The sequence below is a fragment of the Mytilus californianus genome, unplaced genomic scaffold (genome assembly GCF_021869535.1).
Source record: "Mytilus californianus isolate M0D057914Y unplaced genomic scaffold, xbMytCali1.0.p SCAF_8, whole genome shotgun sequence".
NCBI lineage: Eukaryota > Metazoa > Mollusca > Bivalvia > Mytilida > Mytilidae > Mytilus > Mytilus californianus.
In genome coordinates, this window is record NW_026262734.1 from 45,359,685 (window position 1) to 45,380,655 (window position 20,971).

Here is a 20,971-nt window from a genome sequence, read left to right on the forward strand (position 1 = left end):
CTTCCTGGAAATGGAGTATGAAGACACAGAGGAACCCCAGCCCTACAAGTTTTAGTGGCCCTGCAAATGTAAGTTCGAGTGGGACTGAGTCGATATGAGGAGTATGTGTTGGAAGTGTGGTCGCGCGATCCCCCGCCCGATCGATAGCGGTGTAGGTGATTTCGACGCATGAAACTCTGGCCGCCAGTATGGTAAGGTGAGCGCTTTCCTCTACCCCAATGCCCTACCAAGACGATTCGAGGCAACCAGCTGTGTACACACCCATGCCAACCGCGTAAAGACCTATGCCTAAGACTCTTGAATCTTTCGAAGAGAATACAACCATACTCGTTACCCCCATTGTTTCAACAACTTTTTAAACGCTAAATGAAAGATATTTTTTCAAACGCTATAAGGTGTTTGGAAAAAAATCTATAAACGCTATGGGGCGTTCACACCAAGGCTATGAGGCGGTTAACAGCGTTCGCTCCTATAAATAAATGACGTTTATCAAGATTACCGACCCTAAGCAGCGTGAGGCGCTTGCCAGGGAGTTGCAAGACACCAAGCGGAAAATTCAAGCCAGTAATATGCAGCATCGCCTCGACAAGATTGGACTTAGCCGAGACCTTTCCAAGGTGTTTAAGCCTGTGGTTGAGGCTCAGCGAGAGGGAGCTTCACAGATCACCAAAACGATCGCAGACCTTCCTGCAGCAGTGCCAGCCATTCCTCCTCCACCGCCCGAGTTTGCCGACCCACTACCCATCGCACCAGCTACATACACCGTCCTTGGACCCCGGGCACGGCAGTATTTGCAGCTCAGTATGACTCCTTCCGCCGACCACACCTTTGGATTGCGATCTGAAAACGATAGTATCTTTATCGGAAGCTCACCAGTTACTTTTGACGGTGATGATATTTTCGTGGATGGTGTGAGGTACAAAGGAACCCTTGGTCTCTGGTAACTCATGGTGAAAAAGAATTCTGAATCGTTCGAGCCCGACGACCTAGAGGACTATGCACAGATTCTAAAAAGTTCCGGTGCCATGTATCAAGGCAATTCCACCCTCTCGAGAACCCCGAAGGCGAATAAGGGTTACAAGTGGAAGGAAATCGTGTCCCACATCTACCAAAAGAATACGTTTGGCAGTGGGCTGCAAACCGTGTTTTTACCTTCAAACTTCAAACAGCTTCTCGATCGCTTGATACTGTGTGCCGCAGCATACCGAGCAGGAAATAATGGTGTGCGCAACGAAATTGTGTCGATTATCGATGCTATGAGAAAGGGTAGACATATCAGCATCGAGGAATATAAGGCGCTTCATCGTAGCATCCTATTAATAAATGTTGCAAATCAAAAAAGGTTACGCTCGAAAGTACGCCTACGGTGTTAGAGGACTGTTTGACACAATCGCCAGTTTGGCTTGACGCATGTTTACTTACTCTGCCGCCAAAACCCTAGGAAGTAAGGCCGTGAGTGCTGCCACCAATGCAGCCTTGAAAGGTGTTGAAAATGGGGCCTCCAAAGCCGTCGACCATGTGTTTGATAAAGTGACCCGCAAGAAGCCAGAGCAAGTTCGGTCTTATCTCCGGCCCTGGTATCAAAACCATCCACGACTTCGTCCAACGCTATAAATAAATACATTATGACTGACATCCTTACAATCACCGAAGGGTTGACCTTCCACGAAAGTCTTCAGGAATATCAGGTTCGAGAATACGAACCACAAGCCGGTGCCCAGCTGAACAGTGCCGGTTTTGAAATCCGAATCAACATCGAAACCCAGGATTTGTTCCTACACCCCGACGAGAGTTATCTCTTGGTCGAAGGACGGCTCCTAAAGAACGACGGCACTGCATATGCCGACACTGATCTCGTGTCCCTCGTCCATAATGGTATCATGTATCTCTTCAGAACCATCAGCTATCGACTCTCCGGCAAGCAAATCGAGCACATCAACGACCCCGGCGTCGCCACCACCATGATGGGAATGTTGACCTACCCCGACGACTTTTCCATATCACAAGGTCTCAACCAACTGTGATTCAAGGATTCCTCCATCGACGCCCATGCAAACAACACCGGCTTTGTAGCGCGCCGTGGCTACATCATTGCCAAACAATGGGTCGTTTTCATTCGCCATCCCCCTGAAGCACATTTTTGGGTTCGCTGATGACTACGACAAGATCGTGTACGGGTTCAGGCATGAAATCACACTCGTGCTAAATTCCACGCCGTCGACGTGGGAAAAGTTGTCCTGCGTAAGATCTCATGGTTCGTCCCCCACGTCACTCCTTTAGACGAAAACAAGATGCAGCTATACAAAACCATTCAGAGTAAAGCGAAGATCAACTGTGGATTTCGAATGAGACAGTGCGATTCCATAGCCGTCCCCCAAGCCTCACAGTTCAGCTGGCGGTCGCGAGAAGCCCAGGAACATCATCGTTGCCTTCCAAACCGAGAGAAGTGGGAACCAGGAGCGCAAAGTTGCCGTGTTCGATTTCTGTCGATTGCAAAACATCCATGTCACTCTCAACGCTGAACGCTACCCGGCCGTCGACTACAATGCCGTTTTCACCGAAAATAGGGTAGCCAGAGTGTTCAAAGAGGCTGCGTACTTCAGGAAGAAATTACACAACATGGACACCCTCCTCAGCAACGGTGGCATCAACCCCTCTGACTTCATCAATCTGTACCCCTTGTTTGTCATTGACGAGAGTCACCAGTCCGAGTGGCAGAAAGAATCCACGGTGGACATTCAGATCCGGGCCCAGTTCGAGCGTAACGTGGAGGCAAACACCAGAGCATTTGCACTTATCATTTCCGACAGAATCCTACAGTTTGAATCCGATGGTCAGAAGATGAACGTTGTGTTCTAAAAGTAAAAAAAAGGATAAAATTTACTCCTCTTTGCAGCCGCCCTGTCGAAGTCTATGCGATCGTGGTGAAGGCTGGTAGACAACTCAAGGAGCAGTATGACGGTATCGAAGAGTGGAAGCAAAAATATGTGACAATGGTGTACCATAAATAAATGGATAAAAAACATTTTTGCGACGAATTGCAAACAACACTGACCCCAAACAGGGGTTCTCGTTCATCGTCTCTGGAAACGATAGTCAAATCCTTACCTGGTTCAACCCCCCACTTGAACTCAAGGAATCCAAGACCTATGAGATGACATTAGTAAACCTGGAAACCTATAACTCCATCCCCAACATTCATACAGGTAACAATTCCTTCCGCTACTCCCCCGACGATGGTGCCAACTGGTTTCCCATCGCACTGAGCACAGGTTTCTATGACATCGAAGACATCAGCAATGAGATCCAGCGGCGGCTACGGCTCAACAAACACAAAACAAAGATCATCATCGATATCAACCGGGCGACCCTAAGAGCAACGCTAACCCTCGCCAGACACTATCAAGTATACTTCAACGTTGTCAATAGCATCAACACCGTCTTGAGATTCAAGCGGCAGATTTACACATTCGATATGATCACAGATGGCTATACACAAGGGGAACACATTGTAAATATCATCAGCATCAACAGCATTCTGGTGAATAGTGATATCATCCATGGAAGTTATGTGAATGGTACACAGCAGTCTACCATCTACAGCTTCTTTCCCGCAGACGGTCCTGGTATGAAGATAATTCAAACCCCCAAGAATCTAGTATACTTGCCGGTGACTTGCGAACCATCAATCGCATGCAAACGTATCTCACCGATCAAGATGGTAGGCCCATCGATTTCAGGGGTGAACATCTCACCATCCGCTTTCATCCTCGTGAGGTATAAATAAATGACTCATCACGAACATGGTTTGACCTTGACAAAAGGTCAAGCTGATAAACTACAACGGGCTGTCAAGCAAGGTTGTCCGGTCTCCATTCGTTTGTCCCACGCAAACCTGCAAGGTGAACACAAGATTTGGCTCACCTCTCGGCAGGTTCAAAAGATTATTAAGCTTCTCCAGAAAGGTACTTGTGGTATGAATCTGTAGCTGAGTGCCGCCCAAATGAAGGAAAACATGCAAAAAGTAGGTGGATTCCTACCCATGTTGGCAGGGCTGGTAATGAGGGCACTTCCCATGGTAGCTAAGACAATTCTATCTGCCTTGGGTATTGGAGCCTTGAGCGGTCTGGGTGGTGTAGCCATCAACAAGGCCTTAGGGTCTGGATTGTACCTGAAACGTGGTGGGTGTGTTTATACCGTGAAACCTAGTGGCAACGGTCTCTACCTCAAACCCTCAAACGCATGGATCACCTATGGTGATGGACTCTACATAAAGCGTGGTCAGCAATTCCACGACGGAGCCGGTCTGATCTTAGGTGCTAACAGCCCTTCAAAAACATTCCCCTCCTCGGTATGCTCCTATAAATAAATGGATGATTTAGATTCTGGATACCGGCAGACCAGAGTCGAATGTATGGAAGACCAACTCAACGCGGATATTCTCAAGTATCAACGTACCTTGAAGATCTACAAACGACTCGATAAAGTAGTGTCTATAACACAAGGTGTGTGTTCCGTAGCCAGTTTGATGTTGACCAGCTGCACCATGGGTTCAGCTTTGACCGGTATAGGTATTATAGCCTCCCTTCCCCTAGGATCCCTTGCTTGCTTGAGTGCCACTGGCGTGATGGTACTCACACTGATCTCAGGGCGTATCATGAAAAAGAAGAAAAAACACCGCGACACCTAGCGATTGGCACAGTCCACAAAATCCTTGGATGAACAATGTATTAGTACTGCTTTGGCTGATGATGAACAAATTGATGATGCCGAGTTTGATAAGATCGAAAGCTGCCTCAAAAATTACTATGGTGAGAAAATTCAGCTGCGACAACCTTCCACCACTTTTAGTGAGGACCATAATGCGCATGCGCCGTAAAAACGTCACACATCATTCCATTACGCTTCACTACACACATCGTTTCACGATGTGCTCCATTCTGCTTCATTTCACGATGTGCTCCGTTTAAAGCATAAAAAAAAAAAAAAAAACAAAAAAACTTTCCGATCCGGCAGAAATGACGGATTGCAAAATTTTTTTTGTACCTCACCCACCCCATTTTTTATTTTTTTTTTTTGAATTAATTTCTCACAAGATCGCAAGAAAAGTACTCCTGTTTGGTCTTTTTACTAACTTTTAAGCCTGTACTTCTCACGAAGGCTCCTTCCAAGGGTTCCTTCTCTCTGTTCAGACTACTGCAGGCCCATACCCTTGTCGTTTCTCCTTCTTTGTTTTTCAAGGTGAGGATCTTACTCCTCCCAAACTTCCCATCTACTTCTACCACTTCTAGGATTTTATATTTTACCCAGGTTGGGAGTTCCTTCCATTTTAGGGTTTCCAGGCTCTGGTCCTTTGCCTTTTCCTCGAAAACATTATCATTAATAAAATCGTCGTCTACGATTTTTGAACTTCTGAGTTCCTCCATCTTTTGTACGAAAGCCATATTTTTGTATCTACCCCTAGGATTACATCCCTTTAAGGTGTCTCTACTATTGTTTACAAAAAGCCATATTCTTGTTTCCACCCTTAGACTATTGAAACACAATGCATTTGCATTTTATGTTTGCGGTTGGGGTCCCTATGCAGGATTTGTGTTTAAAAATGGCAAGTGCGGCAGAATCCCCCTTTTTACACTACAATCCACCATTATTTTTCTGTAGAAGCCATGGAATAGGCCAACCCCCTGTTTTAAACATTTTTTTTTTAATTTTGAGCTCTAGTTTCAATTTTTTTTAACATGGCGCCCTTCGATACCTTGCGCAAAAGATGCGCCTATTTCTCCTCTACAAGATCTATATAGTCATACCCCGTGACACCCCTCCTTATTTTTCTCTAGAAGCCATGGAATAGGCCAACCCCCCTTTTTTAACAATTTTTTTTTCAAATTTTGAGCTCTAGTTTCAGATTTTTGAACATAGGGCCCTTCGATACCTTGCGCAAAAGATGCGCCTGTTTCTCTTCTACAAGACCTATATAGTCATACCCCGTGACACCCCTCATTATTTTTCTCTAGAAACCAAGGACCCCTCATTATTTTTCTGTGGAAGCCAAGGAATAGGCCAACCCCCTGTTTTTAACAATTTATTTTTCAAATTTTGAGCTCTAGTTTCAAATTTTTCAACATAGCGCCCTTCAATACCGTGCGCAAAAGATGCGCCTTTTTCTTCCCTACAAGGCCTATATAGTCAAACCCCGTGACACCCCTCATTATTTTTCCTTGGAAGCCATGGAATAGGCCAACCCCCCTGTTTTTAACACTTTTTTTGAAATTTTGAGCTCTAGTTTCAGATTTTTTAACATAGCGCCCTTCAAAACCTTGCGCAAGAGATGCGCCTGTTTCTCTTCTACAAGACCTATATTGTCATACCCCGTGACACCCCTCATTATTTTTCTGTAGAAGCCATGGAATAGGCCAACCCCCCTGTTTTTAATATTTGTTTTTCAAATTTTGAGCTCTAGTTTCAGATTTTTGAACATAGCGCCCTTCGATACCTTGCGCAAAAGATGCGCCTGTTTCTCTTCTACAAGACCTATATAGTCATACCCCGTGAAACCCCTCATTATTTTTCCCTAGAAGCCATTGAATAGGCCAACCCCCTGTTTTTAACAATTTTTTTTTCGAATTTTGAGCTCTAGTTTCAGATTTTTGAACATAGCGCCCTTCAATACCTTGCGCAAAAGATGCGCCTGTTTCTCCTCTACAAGTCCTATATAGTCATACCCCGTGACACCCCTCATTATTTTTCTCTAGAAACCATGGAATAGGCCAACCCTCCTATTTTTAACAATTTTTTTTCAAATTTTGAGCTCTAGTTTCAGATTTTTGAACATAGCGCCCTTCGATACCTTGCGCAAAAGATGCGCCTGTTTCTCCTCTACAAGACTTATATAGTCATACCCTGTGACACCCCTCATTATTTTTCTCTAGAAGCCATGGAATAGGCCATTTCCCCATTGTTTTTAACAATTTTTTTTCAAATTTTGAGCTTTAGTTTCAGATTTTTGAACATAGCGCCCTTCGATATCCTGCGCAAAAGATGCGCCTGTTTCTCCTCTACAAGACCTATATAGTCATACCCCGTGACACTCCTCATTATTTTTCTCTAGAAACCATGGAATTGGCCAACCCCCGTGTTTTTAACAATTTTATTCAAATTTTGAGCTCTAGTTTCAGATTTTTGAACATAGCGCCCTTCGATACCTCGCACAAGAGATGCACCTGTTTCTCCTCTACAAGACCTATATAGTCATACCCCGTGACACCCCTCATTATTTTTCTGTGGAAGCCATGGAATAGGCCAACCCCCTCTTTTTAACAATTTATTTTTCAAATTTTGAGCTCTAGTTTCAGATTTTTTAACATAGCGCCCTTCGATACCTTGCGCAAAAGATGCGCCTGTTTTTCTTCTACAAGACCTATATAGTCATACCCCGTGACACCCCTCATTATTTTTCTCTAGAAGCCATGGAATAGGCCAACCCCCCTGTTTTAAACACTTTTTTTCAAATTTTGAGCTCTAGTTTCAGATTTTTGAACATAGCGCCCTTCGATAACTTGTGCAAAAGATGCGCCTATTTCTCCTCTACAAGACCTATATAGTCAAACCCCGTGACACCCCTCATTATTTTTCTGTGGAAGCCATGGAATAGGCCAACCCCCTCTTTTTAACAATTTATTTTTCAAATTTTGAGCTCTAGTTTCAGATTTTTTAACATAGCGCCCTTCGATACCTTGCGCAAAAGATGCGCCTGTTTTTCTTCTACAAGACCTATATAGTCATACCCCGTGACACCCCTCATTATTTTTCTCTAGAAGTCATGGAATAGGCCATTCCCCCTGTTTTTAACAAATTTTTTCAAATTTTGAGCTCTAGTTTCAGATTTTTGAACATAGCGCCCTTCGATAACTTGCGCAAAAGATGCGCCTGTTTCTCCTCTACAAGACCTATATAGTCAAACCCCGTGACACCCCTCATTATTTTTCTGTGGAAGCCATGGAATAGGCCAACCCCCTCTTTTTAACAATTTATTTTTCAAATTTTGAGCTCTAGTTTCAGATTTTTTAACATAGCGCCCTTCGATACCTTGCGCAAAAGATGCGCCTGTTTTTCTTCTACAAGACCTATATAGTCATACCCCGTGACACCCCTCATTATTTTTCTCTAGAAGCCATGGAATAGGCCAACCCCCCTGTTTTAAACACTTTTTTTCAAATTTTGAGCTCTAGTTTCAGATTTTTGAACATAGCGCCCTTCGATACCTTGCGCAAAAGATGCGCCTGTTTCTCCTCTACAAGACTTATATAGTCATACCCTGTGACACCCCTCATTATTTTTCTCTAGAAGCCATGGAATAGGCCATTTCCCCTGTTTTTAACAATTTTTTTTCAAATTTTGAGCTTTAGTTTCAGATTTTTGAACATAGCGCCCTTCGATATCCTGCGCAAAAGATGCGCCTGTTTCTCCTCTACAAGACCTATATAGTCATACCCCGTGACACTCCTCATTATTTTTCTCTAGAAACCATGGAATTGGCCAACCCCCGTGTTTTTAACAATTTTATTCAAATTTTGAGCTCTAGTTTCAGATTTTTGAACATAGCGCCCTTCGATACCTCGCACAAGAGATGCACCTGTTTCTCCTCTACAAGACCTATATAGTCATACCCCGTGACACCCCTCATTATTTTTCTCTAGAAGCCATGGAATAGGCCAACCCCCCTGTTTTAAACACTTTTTTTCAAATTTTGAGCTCTAGTTTCAGATTTTTGAACATAGCGCCCTTCGATACCTTGCGCAAAAGATGCGCCTGTTTCTCCTCTGCAAGACCTATATAGACATACCCCGTGACACCCCTCATTATTTTTCTCTAGAAACCATTGAAAAGGCCAACCCCCCTGTTTTTAACAATTTTTTTCAAATTTTGTCCTCTAGTTTCAGATTTTTGAACATAGCGCCCTTCGATACCCTGCGCAAAAGATGCGCCTGTTTCTCCTCTACAAGACCTATATAGACATACCCCGTGACACCCCTCATTATTTTTCTGTAGAAACCATGGAATAGGCCAACCCCCCTGTTTTTAACATTTCTTTTCAAATTTGAGCTCTAGTTTCAGATTTCTGAACATAGCGCCCTTCGATACCTTGCGCAAAAGATACGCCTGTTTCTCTCCTACAAGACCTATATAGTCATACCCCGTGACACCCCTCATTATTTTTCCCTAGAAGCATTGAATAGGCCAACCCCCTGTTTTTAACAATTTTTTTTTTCAAATTTTGAGCTCTAGTTTCAGATTTTTGAAAATAGCGCCCTTCGATACCTTGCCCAAAAGATGAACCTGTTTCTCCTCTACAAGACCTATATAGACATACCCCGTGACACCCCTCATTATTTTTCTCTAGAAACCAAGGACCCCTCATTATTTTTCTCTAGAAACCAAGGAATAGGCCAACCCCCTGTTTTTAACAATTTTTTTGAAATTTTGAGCTCTTGTTTCAGATTTTTTAACATAGCGCCCTTCAAAACCTTGCGCAAGAGATGCGCCTGTTTCTCTTCTACAAGACCTATATTGTCATACCCCGTGACACCCCTCATTATTTTTCTGTAGAAGCCATGGAATAGGCCAACCCCCCTGTTTTTAATATTTTTTTTTCAAATTTTGAGCTCTAGTTTCAGATTTTTGAACATAGCGCCCTTCGATACCTTGCGCAAAAGATGCGCCTGTTTCTCTTCTACAAGACCTATATAGACATACCCCGTGACACCCCTCATTATTTTTCCCTAGAAGCCATTGAATAGGCCAACCCCTTGTTTTTACCATTTTTTTTTTTCTTTTGAGCTCTAGTTTCAGATTTTTGAACATAGCGCCCTTCAATACCTTGCGCAAAAGATGCGCCTGTTTCTCCTCTACAAGACCTATATAGTCATACCCCGTGACACTCCTCATTATTTTTCTCTAGAAACCATGGAATTGGCCAACCCCCGTGTTTTTAACAATTTTATTCAAATTTTGAGCTCTAGTTTCAGATTTTTGAACATAGCGCCCTTCGATACCTCGCACAAGAGATGCACCTGTTTCTCCTCTACAAGACCTATATAGTCATACCCCGTGACACCCCTCATTATTTTTCTGTGGAAGCCATGGAATAGGCCAACCCCCTCTTTTTAACAATTTATTTTTCAAATTTTGAGCTCTAGTTTCAGATTTTTTAACATAGCGCCCTTCGATACCTTGCGCAAAAGATGCGCCTGTTTTTCTTCTACAAGACCTATATAGTCATACCCCGTGACACCCCTCATTATTTTTCTCTAGAAGCCATGGAATAGGCCAACCCCCCTGTTTTAAACACTTTTTTTCAAATTTTGAGCTCTAGTTTCAGATTTTTGAACATAGCGCCCTTCGATAACTTGTGCAAAAGATGCGCCTATTTCTCCTCTACAAGACCTATATAGTCAAACCCCGTGACACCCCTCATTATTTTTCTGTGGAAGCCATGGAATAGGCCAACCCCCTCTTTTTAACAATTTATTTTTCAAATTTTGAGCTCTAGTTTCAGATTTTTTAACATAGCGCCCTTCGATACCTTGCGCAAAAGATGCGCCTGTTTTTCTTCTACAAGACCTATATAGTCATACCCCGTGACACCCCTCATTATTTTTCTCTAGAAGTCATGGAATAGGCCATTCCCCCTGTTTTTAACAAATTTTTTCAAATTTTGAGCTCTAGTTTCAGATTTTTGAACATAGCGCCCTTCGATAACTTGCGCAAAAGATGCGCCTGTTTCTCCTCTACAAGACCTATATAGTCAAACCCCGTGACACCCCTCATTATTTTTCTGTGGAAGCCATGGAATAGGCCAACCCCCTCTTTTTAACAATTTATTTTTCAAATTTTGAGCTCTAGTTTCAGATTTTTTAACATAGCGCCCTTCGATACCTTGCGCAAAAGATGCGCCTGTTTTTCTTCTACAAGACCTATATAGTCATACCCCGTGACACCCCTCATTATTTTTCTCTAGAAGCCATGGAATAGGCCAACCCCCCTGTTTTAAACACTTTTTTTCAAATTTTGAGCTCTAGTTTCAGATTTTTGAACATAGCGCCCTTCGATACCTTGCGCAAAAGATGCGCCTGTTTCTCCTCTACAAGACTTATATAGTCATACCCTGTGACACCCCTCATTATTTTTCTCTAGAAGCCATGGAATAGGCCATTTCCCCTGTTTTTAACAATTTTTTTTCAAATTTTGAGCTTTAGTTTCAGATTTTTGAACATAGCGCCCTTCGATATCCTGCGCAAAAGATGCGCCTGTTTCTCCTCTACAAGACCTATATAGTCATACCCCGTGACACTCCTCATTATTTTTCTCTAGAAACCATGGAATTGGCCAACCCCCGTGTTTTTAACAATTTTATTCAAATTTTGAGCTCTAGTTTCAGATTTTTGAACATAGCGCCCTTCGATACCTCGCACAAGAGATGCACCTGTTTCTCCTCTACAAGACCTATATAGTCATACCCCGTGACACCCCTCATTATTTTTCTCTAGAAGCCATGGAATAGGCCAACCCCCCTGTTTTAAACACTTTTTTTCAAATTTTGAGCTCTAGTTTCAGATTTTTGAACATAGCGCCCTTCGATACCTTGCGCAAAAGATGCGCCTGTTTCTCCTCTGCAAGACCTATATAGACATACCCCGTGACACCCCTCATTATTTTTCTCTAGAAACCATTGAAAAGGCCAACCCCCCTGTTTTTAACAATTTTTTTCAAATTTTGTCCTCTAGTTTCAGATTTTTGAACATAGCGCCCTTCGATACCCTGCGCAAAAGATGCGCCTGTTTCTCCTCTACAAGACCTATATAGACATACCCCGTGACACCCCTCATTATTTTTCTGTAGAAACCATGGAATAGGCCAACCCCCCTGTTTTTAACATTTCTTTTCAAATTTGAGCTCTAGTTTCAGATTTCTGAACATAGCGCCCTTCGATACCTTGCGCAAAAGATACGCCTGTTTCTCTCCTACAAGACCTATATAGTCATACCCCGTGACACCCCTCATTATTTTTCCCTAGAAGCATTGAATAGGCCAACCCCCTGTTTTTAACAATTTTTTTTTTCAAATTTTGAGCTCTAGTTTCAGATTTTTGAAAATAGCGCCCTTCGATACCTTGCCCAAAAGATGAACCTGTTTCTCCTCTACAAGACCTATATAGACATACCCCGTGACACCCCTCATTATTTTTCTCTAGAAACCAAGGACCCCTCATTATTTTTCTCTAGAAACCAAGGAATAGGCCAACCCCCTGTTTTTAACAATTTTTTTGAAATTTTGAGCTCTTGTTTCAGATTTTTTAACATAGCGCCCTTCAAAACCTTGCGCAAGAGATGCGCCTGTTTCTCTTCTACAAGACCTATATTGTCATACCCCGTGACACCCCTCATTATTTTTCTGTAGAAGCCATGGAATAGGCCAACCCCCCTGTTTTTAATATTTTTTTTTCAAATTTTGAGCTCTAGTTTCAGATTTTTGAACATAGCGCCCTTCGATACCTTGCGCAAAAGATGCGCCTGTTTCTCTTCTACAAGACCTATATAGACATACCCCGTGACACCCCTCATTATTTTTCCCTAGAAGCCATTGAATAGGCCAACCCCTTGTTTTTACCATTTTTTTTTTTCTTTTGAGCTCTAGTTTCAGATTTTTGAACATAGCGCCCTTCAATACCTTGCGCAAAAGATGCGCCTGTTTCTCCTCTACAAGACCTATATAGTCATACCCCGTGACACCCCTCATTATTTTTCTCTAGAAACCATGGAATAGGCCAACCCTCCTGTTTTTAACAATTTTTTTTCAAATTTTGAGCTCTAGTTTCAGATTTTTGAACATAGCGCCCTTCGATACCTTGCGCAAAAGATGCGCCTGTTTCTCCTCTACAAGACCTATATAGTCATACCCTGTGACACCCCTCATTATTTTTCTCTAGAAGCCATGGAATAGGCCATTTCCCCATTGTTTTTAACAATTTTTTTTCAAATTTTGAGCTTTAGTTTCAGATTTTTTAACATAGCGCCCTTCGATACCTTGCGCAAAAGATGTGCCTGTTTCTCCTCTAAAAGACCTATATAGTCATACCCCGTGACACCCCTCATTATTTTTCTCTAGAAACCATGGAATAGGCCAACCCCCGTGTTTTTAACAATTTTATTCAAATTTTGAGCTCTAGTTTCAGATTTTTGAACATAGCGCCCTTCGATACCTCGCACAAGAGATTTGCCTGTTTCTCCTCTACAAGACCTATATAGTCATACCCCGTGACACCCCTCATTATTTTTCTCTAGAAGCCATGGAATAGGCCAACCCCCCTGTTTTTAACACTTTTTTTCAAATTTTGAGCTCTAGTTTCAAATTTTTGAACATAGCGCCCTTCGATACCTTGCGCAAAAGATGCGCCTGTTTCTCCTCTACAAGACCTATATAGACATACCCCGTGACACCCCTCATTATTTTTCTGTAGAAACCATGGAATAGGCCAACCCCCCTGTTTTTAACAATTTTTTTCAAATTTTGAGCTCTAGTTTCAGATTTTTGAACATAGCGCTCTTCGATACCTTGCGCAAGAGATGCGCCTGTTTCTCCTCTACAAGACCTTTATAGTCATACCCGGTGACACCCCTCATTATTTTTCTCTAGAAGCCATGGAATAGGCCAACCCCCTGTTTTTAACAATTTTTTTCAAATTTTGAGCTCTAGTTTCAGATTTTTGAACATAGCGCCTTTCGAAACCTTGCGCAAGAGATGCGCCTGTTTCTCTTCTACAAGACCTATATTGTCATACCCCGTGACACTCCTCATTATTTTTCTCTAGAACCCATGGAATAGGCCAACCCCCCTGTTTTTAACATTTCTTTTCAAATTTGAGCTCTAGATTCAGATTTTTGAACATAGCGCCCTTCGATACCTTGCGCAAAAGATACGCCTGTTTCTCTCCTACAAGACCTATATAGTCATACCCCGTGACACCCCTCATTATTTTTCCCTAGAAGCATTGAATAGGCCAACCCCCTGTTTTTAACAATTTTTTTTTTCAAATTTTGAGCTCTAGTTTCAGATTTTTGAACATAGCGCCCTTCGATACCTTGCGCAAAAGATGCGCCTGTTTCTCCTCTACAAGACCTATATAGACATACCCCGTGATACCCCTCATTATTTTTCTCTAGAAACCATGGACCCCTCATTATTTTTCTCAAGAAACCACGGAATAGGCCAACCCCCCTGTTTTTAACAATTTTTTTTCAAATTTTGAGCTCTAGTTTCAGATTTTTGAACATAGCGCCCTTCGATACCTTGCGCAAGAGATGCGCCTGTTTCTCCTCTACAAGACCTATATTGTCATACCCCGTGACATCCTTCATTATTTTTCTCTAGACGCCATGGAATAGGCCAACCCCCTGTTTTTAATTTTTTTTTTTCAAATTTTGAGCTCTAGTTTCAGATTTTTGAACAAAGCGCCCTTCGTTACCTTGCGCAAAAGATGCGCTTGTTTCTCTTCTACAAGACCTATATAGTCATACCCCGTGACACCCCTCATTATTTTTCTCTAGAACCCATGGAATAGGCCATTCCCCCTGTTTTTAACAATTTTTTTTCAAATTTTGAGCTCTAGTTTCAGATTTTTGAACATAGCGCCCTTCGATACCTTGCGCAAAAAATGCGCCTGTTTCTCCTCTACAAGACCTATATAGTCATACCCCGTGACATCCCTCATTATTTTTCTGTGGAAGCCATGGAATAGGCCAACCCCCCTGTTTTTAAGAAATTTTTTTTCAAATTTTGAGCTCTAGTTTCAGATTTTTGAACATAGCGCCCTTCAATACCTTGCGCAAAAGATGCGCCTGTTTCTCCTCTACAAGGCCTATATAGTAATACCCCGTGACGCTCCTCATTATTTTTCTCTAGAAGCCATGGAATAAGGACAACCCCCTGTTTTTAACACTTTTTTTTCAAATTTTGAGCTCTAGTTTCAGATTTTTGAACATAGTGCCCTTCGATACCTTGCGCAAAAGATGCGCCTGTTTCTCTTCTAAAAGACCTTTATAGACATACCCCGTGACATCCCTCATTGTTTTTCTCGAGAAACCATGGAATAGGCCAACCCCCCTGTTTTTAACAATTTTTTTCAAATTTTGAGCTCTAGTTTCAGATTTTTGAACATAGCGCCCTTCGATATCTTGCGCAAGAGATGCGCCTGTTTCTCCTCTACAAGACCTATATAGTCATACTCCGTGACACCCCTCATTATTTTTCTCTAGAAGCCATGGACTAGGCCAACCCCCCTGTTTTTAACAATTTTTTTCAAATTTTTAGCTCTAGTTTCAGATTTTTGAACATAGCGCCCTTCGATACCTTGCGCAAAAGATGCGCCTGTTTCTCCTCTACAAGACCTATATAGTCATACCCCGTGACACCCCTCATTATTTTTCTCTAGAAGCCATGGAATAGGCCATTTCCCCTGTTTTTAACAAAAAAATTTCAAATTTTGAGCTCTAGTTTCAGATTTTTGAACATAGCGCCCTTCGATACCTTGCGCAAAAGATGCGCCTGTTTCTCCTCTACAAGACCTATATAGACATACCCCGTGATACCCCTCATTATTTTTCTCTAGAAACCATGGACCCCTCATTATTTTTCTCAAGAAACCACGGAATAGGCCAACCCCCCTGTTTTTAACAATTTTTTTTCAAATTTTGAGCTCTAGTTTCAGATTTTTGAACATAGCGCCCTTCGATACCTTGCGCAAGAGATGCGCCTGTTTCTCCTCTACAAGACCTATATTGTCATACCCCGTGACATCCTTCATTATTTTTCTCTAGACGCCATGGAATAGGCCAACCCCCTGTTTTTAATTTTTTTTTTTCAAATTTTGAGCTCTAGTTTCAGATTTTTGAACAAAGCGCCCTTCGTTACCTTGCGCAAAAGATGCGCTTGTTTCTCTTCTACAAGACCTATATAGTCATACCCCGTGACACCCCTCATTATTTTTCTCTAGAACCCATGGAATAGGCCATTCCCCCTGTTTTTAACAATTTTTTTTCAAATTTTGAGCTCTAGTTTCAGATTTTTGAACATAGCGCCCTTCGATACCTTGCGCAAAAAATGCGCCTGTTTCTCCTCTACAAGACCTATATAGTCATACCCCGTGACATCCCTCATTATTTTTCTGTGGAAGCCATGGAATAGGCCAACCCCCCTGTTTTTAAGAAATTTTTTTTCAAATTTTGAGCTCTAGTTTCAGATTTTTGAACATAGCGCCCTTCAATACCTTGCGCAAAAGATGCGCCTGTTTCTCCTCTACAAGGCCTATATAGTAATACCCCGTGACGCTCCTCATTATTTTTCTCTAGAAGCCATGGAATAAGGACAACCCCCTGTTTTTAACACTTTTTTTTCAAATTTTGAGCTCTAGTTTCAGATTTTTGAACATAGTGCCCTTCGATACCTTGCGCAAAAGATGCGCCTGTTTCTCTTCTAAAAGACCTTTATAGACATACCCCGTGACATCCCTCATTGTTTTTCTCTAGAAACCATGGAATAGGCCAACCCCCCTGTTTTTAACAATTTTTTTCAAATTTTGAGCTCTAGTTTCAGATTTTTGAACATAGCGCCCTTCGATATCTTGCGCAAGAGATGCGCCTGTTTCTCCTCTACAAGACCTATATAGTCATACTCCGTGACACCCCTCATTATTTTTCTCTAGAAGCCATGGACTAGGCCAACCCCCCTGTTTTTAACAATTTTTTTCAAATTTTTAGCTCTAGTTTCAGATTTTTGAACATAGCGCCCTTCGATACCTTGCGCAAAAGATGCGCCTGTTTCTCCTCTACAAGACCTATATAGTCATACCCCGTGACACCCCTCATTATTTTTCTCTAGAAGCCATGGAATAGGCCATTTCCCCTGTTTTTAACAAAAAAATTTCAAATTTTGAGCTCTAGTTTCAGATTTTTGAACATAGCGCCCTTCGATACCTTGCGCAAAAGATGCGCCTGTTTCTCCTCTACAAGACCTATATAGTCATAGCCCGTGACACCCCTCATTATTTTTCTCAAGAAGCCATGGAATAGGCCAACCCCCATTTCTGCAAATGTGTATCTTAGTTCAATTTAACAATGACATCAAAGGTGCTGTATTTTACAGGGAAGGACTACTTTTACATATGTACTAAATGGAAGTAGGTGCATTGGTGGTTTTACACCTACAAATAATCCGTTGACAGATGCAGATTTACTGTGGTACTGAATATTAGACTAAAAAGAGATGTGACTTGTTTTATCAATGGATGGGATAAATACCATTTCATGATAGAGTTGAAATTGCAATATTTGGACGGAATTTCTGCCTGTTTAAATATTTTTCATTTAACGGCCGTTGCTGTCTTATTCATTTTTTCGGTTTTTAGATATATCGCATTATTGTTCGCTGGCTTATTGTTCGCTAGTTATTGTTCGCTAGCTTCAGCCTGGTGTTTTTAAATACGTTAATCCGATAGCAATAACTTATAATATTTACACATGCAGTTACATGGAGTCGTGATGATATATCCTGTCCTCCCCCTATTTTACGAGGCAATATTTTGCCAAAGTTCTGATTCCAAGCCTTATACATATATAACGTTTACCTACCTATTCCTGGTCATCTATACTGATATTTTTACTCATTTGTGCTGTTTTACTATCCAGCTATGTTTTCTACTTTTATATCGGTAATCTATATAAAAGTTGAACAAATAGCTGGAGGGGCCCGAGTGCAGGATACATTATTATGACCCCATGTCCATGTGCTTATGTTTATTAACAATTTAATTAAATCTAGCAAAATCGATTCATATTCCGAATTTCTGGTACGTGCTCATGTTTTTAAACAGCAACAAAATCAATTTATCAATAACATGTCCCTTTACGTTTGCTATGTATATTAGATACGTCAAAAAGTGATTATATACAAAGAATAAGAAGGAAAAAAAACAGTTACTGTACTTGAAGAATGCAGTAATTATGTAATAACTAACGAATTTACTATGACTAGAAAACTTTTTAGAAAGGATGTCCAAATTGGCCTGTTTGAGTCACTGATTGGATCATCAGAATACAAAGATCAAATTAATGGAACAAAATCTTCTACAGAAACTGTACTTTTTTCATTTATCAAACTGATAAAAGAAATAAGTACCAAGAACAAAAGGCCATGCTTTTTATTGCACTAACGGGATAAAAAAATGTGTGGACTTTAACGGTGTTTTTTTTTTGTGGACTTTAGCGTAACTTGTTATTGTGGACTTTAACGGCGTTTTCTTATGGACTTTAGTGGAGGTCATTTTGTTGACTTTAGCGAAAGTTTGTGGACTTTAGCGGCGTTATGGACTTTAACGGAAATTTATTGTGGACTTCAGATGAATTCTGGACTTTAACGGTGCCACAGAGTGCATTTGCTTCTAACCTAAACGATGTAAACGATTACGCGCGTAGTCGTTTAATCCATTTGTTTCTTACATTTTTTGGTCAACGTTGACATCGTTCACATAAACGATGTACGCGCAAAATAGTCACGTAGTCGTTGATCGTTTATCGTTGAGACGTGCAAACGATGCATTTGTTTCTGCATCTGTCGTTTAAATAATTACGATCACGTATTGTTTTCGCAAAGTCCTGGTTACTCATATCCCGCACTTTTACCTGTTTGTTTACAGTGCGTGTGTGTTATCTATTTCTGTCTCACTGCGCGGGGTCGATAAAGTTCATTAAACGAAGTATTTGTTTCTAGCAGCTTAACGTTTACTAAACGATCATAGTCATCGATGACAAAATTTCGGGTCAGAAACAAATGCACTCTAAATTTCATGTCCTTTGTGCCAACTATACTATCCCATCAAGTCCCTAGTGCGAAATCTTGTTTTAGAGCGCTAATTAAGGTGGTCCTTTGCGGTATTTCTATAGACCCCTTTTTCAACATTTTATTTTCTTCCGTATTATAGTATGTACAGGCAGTCTATGTAAATGATTGACAGGAAACGAAAATAGTTAATTGAGGCCATATAATTAGTCTCTGTTGTATTGTTTTAAAAACTTCAAATTCGAACAAAAAGAGAACTTCAAGAGAGGAGTTGCCAAATTAAAAAGGAAAATTGTTGAGTAAGAAAAAAATTCTGTTGAATATCTACTTTTAGAAACATTATGTTAATATAAGCATATATCATATTTCAAATGGAAATTGATTTTCTTGAGATATAGCTTGAAATAATGCACGTTTCAGCTATTAGTATTTTAGCATCTTAGGACGGTGTAAGTCATAAAAATCCTATTAAAAAGCATTGAATCAGACCCGATGTACTGAATTTTCGGCTATCTATGCGAGAAATATTTGCCACTGACGCTCAATTGTTGATTTAGAATTGGGCTTTACATTACTATGATATATGGATAAAAACTATTTTACCAAGCGTTATGCACCACTACAACTTTGTTAAGCAATTGCTAATGATTAATATTTTATAATTGGAATGGCGAGTATACACATTTCGCGAAAACATCTTTACGGTTCTGACATTATTAAGATTAAACTTTCGAAATTCAGATAAGTAAACAGAAGAATAGTTAGAAAATGGCGACTATAGAAACCTAAAGACCAGGAAAATGAGCAAAACCCAACGGATAACGAGGTTATGCGGTCAGACAGTCGAACATGCCGACTTTTTAAAAGGTGTGGGTTTCTGTTCCGCAGTGAGCTTATATAAAACCAAGGATTTGTATAGTAAGAAAACCGACATTTTGGTCTTAGGTAGAGAGTTGTCTCATAAGCAGTCATACCACATCTCCTTTTTTTTATAATTTTCCAATAAACCGTGTTTTTTTTTAATTTTTAGATCACTTCTGGTGAAGCAGGAAAGCTAGACGGGTGTGGTCAGAAACCGGAATTTTGTTTTCATTCACGTGTCATTTGTTACTCATTTCTGGCTTGAAATTGAAATTTTGATAATTCTTCACCAACGGACTTTTTAATTGAACAAACTGAAAAAGTGGATCTCAAAATTGATTTTATGTCACATAGTATGCAAAGGTTGCTTTGGCTTGAGGCAATAACTCTTTTTTAAGCATTTCGTTTAAATGTGGTCATTAAACACAAGATTTGAGCAAAACAGAATAGTATCTTTATATTTTATATGAGAAACAAACTTTGCACATTATGTTTAATGTGACATGTTTTTTGTCCATGAGTATATCATGGGCATACATATATGAGGGAATGGATGGGGATCCTTCATTTCTGTATTAATTTCTTTAATTTTTTGGGTCAATTTTCTCTATTCTTTATAATGTTTGCCCTTTATTCTCTATTCTTTATATTTTAGCTCCCCACTATTCTCTATGTTTTTAGTCCATTGTTCTCCATTCTGAATATTTTTAGCTCATTGATCTCTATTCTGTAAACCCCTATCTAGACGCTCATATATTCTGAGAAGGGAATGAAAAAAAAAACCCGATTATTTAGAAAACATACCTTTTATCTTGCTTAGGCTGTGCGTTGTTCTTCAATGACCAAGGAAACCAGAAACTGAAGAATTTAATTAGGGAAAAAACCTTCCCATATTCATTAACAGAATAAGCATAGACTGGAATAAAAGAGACAAAAAGTGGAGGGGGGGGGGGGGGGGTTAAACGGAAGACTCAGAAAGAATTGGTTAACAAATTAAAATCACGTTGGGGAAATTTTAGATTTAATTTTGGTCACATTTCTATAACTTTCAGCTTCTTGCATAATTACCAAATCTTATATATACACTAATAATCTTTCTTTTTTGGGGTATGTACTAAATATTTAGATAAAAAACGAAATTGGAAATTATTGAATCCTGTATTTTTAAAGATCTGTTTATATTGAAACAATCATTGATAAAAAAACAAAGAAAAATCAAATA

At 40.6% G+C, this 20,971-nt stretch overlaps 1 long non-coding RNA gene across 19 annotated transcripts; it reads right to left on the reverse strand.

Moving 5' to 3' along the window:
- Positions 1-5,779: 5,779 nt before the first annotated feature.
- LOC127711139 (uncharacterized) lies at positions 5,780-16,908 on the reverse strand. 19 transcript variants are annotated; one of them, XR_007986519.1, is made up of 6 exons: positions 15,268-16,399; positions 13,999-14,559; positions 13,611-13,648; positions 13,121-13,258; positions 12,765-12,941; positions 5,780-5,793 (listed from the first exon to the last, which is right to left on the reverse strand). It is a non-coding gene; the product is annotated as an uncharacterized LOC127711139 (long non-coding RNA). The 19 variants fall into 19 exon arrangements; XR_007986523.1 differs by lacking the exons at positions 5,780-5,793; positions 12,765-12,941; positions 13,121-13,258 and adding exons at positions 9,328-9,739; positions 16,499-16,536; positions 16,889-16,908 and having other exon boundaries at positions 13,297-13,648; positions 15,268-16,143; XR_007986527.1 differs by lacking the exon at positions 12,765-12,941.
- Between the last annotated feature and the right edge of the window lie 4,063 nt (positions 16,909-20,971).